This window comes from Diaphorina citri, unplaced genomic scaffold, assembly GCF_000475195.1.
Source record: "Diaphorina citri unplaced genomic scaffold, Diaci psyllid genome assembly version 1.1 scaffold7172, whole genome shotgun sequence".
NCBI classification, from domain to species: domain Eukaryota; kingdom Metazoa; phylum Arthropoda; class Insecta; order Hemiptera; family Psyllidae; genus Diaphorina; species Diaphorina citri.
The window spans coordinates 1-936 of record NW_007384548.1 but is presented as its reverse complement, the minus strand read 5'-3'; the positions used below and the strand labels follow the sequence as shown (position 1 = coordinate 936).

The following is a 936-nucleotide window of genomic DNA, read 5'->3' as shown; positions in this document are numbered from 1 at the left end:
TGACTGAAAGAAAGTGGTACTCGATCTAAGGTTTGTGTAGAAAAAGACTAAAGAAAAAAAAAAAAAAAAAAAAAAAAAAAATACCCAATTGAAATAAAAATATTAAATTGGAATTTAAATTGTATTTATTTCTTCTTCTACTTGCAGACAAAAGTGTGCCCAAATAGTAGAGAAGACAAACCTTGCCCATGTTCTCAACAGAGGGCTCAAACCATTACCTGGCTCAAAGACACCTTGCTGCCAAAGCTTGTAAGATGGGCAGAGAACAGCAATAACCACAGAGACAATGTGACTTGCCGATCATCTCTACAGCTGGTTGACATAAGTGAATACTCAACTTTGTACAATTCCCTCAAGCTAAAGTATGGGAAAGAGATTGTTGAGGTGAGTGAGTTGGTAAGAAGTCTGAAGTCCTAACAAAAAGAAAGGTTAAGCCCTCAATTGAAAATAATAAAAGTAAGTACCCACCCCTAGGTACTTACTTCATGGTGTAAGTTGAAAAAAAATAAATAAAATAAAAATGCAAAGGAACCCAGCAACCCATTGGAAAATTTTACCAACAAGGTGCTAATATTTTAATTTTTGTATTTTCAGATTTGGCCGGAAGTAACTGATCCAAATAAATTTGTGTATGAGGACATTGCTATAGCAACCTATTTGATTCTTCTGTGGAACAAACAGGTAATTTTTATAGTACCATTCATTAGGGCTGTATCTACAATACAGGAGAAAAATGAAGGTTAAAGTGGGGGAGGAAGGTGGCTTAGCCCCCTTGACCAAAAAGAAAGGTTAAGCCCTCAATTGAAAATAATAAAAGTAAGTACCCACCCCTAGGTACTTACTTCATGGTGTAAGTTTTTTTTTTTAAATAAAATAAAAATGCAAAGGAACCCAGCAACCCATTGGAAAATTTTACCAACAAGGTGCTAATATTTT

General features: G+C 34.6%; 1 long non-coding RNA gene across 1 annotated transcript; it reads left to right on the top strand.

The window, feature by feature from the left end:
• Nucleotides 1-102: 102 nt before the first annotated feature.
• Nucleotides 103-654, top strand: LOC113472675. Its single transcript, XR_003394890.1, has 2 exons — nt 103-384; nt 595-654. It is a non-coding gene; the product is annotated as an uncharacterized LOC113472675 (long non-coding RNA).
• The last annotated feature ends 282 nt before the right edge of the window (nt 655-936 follow it).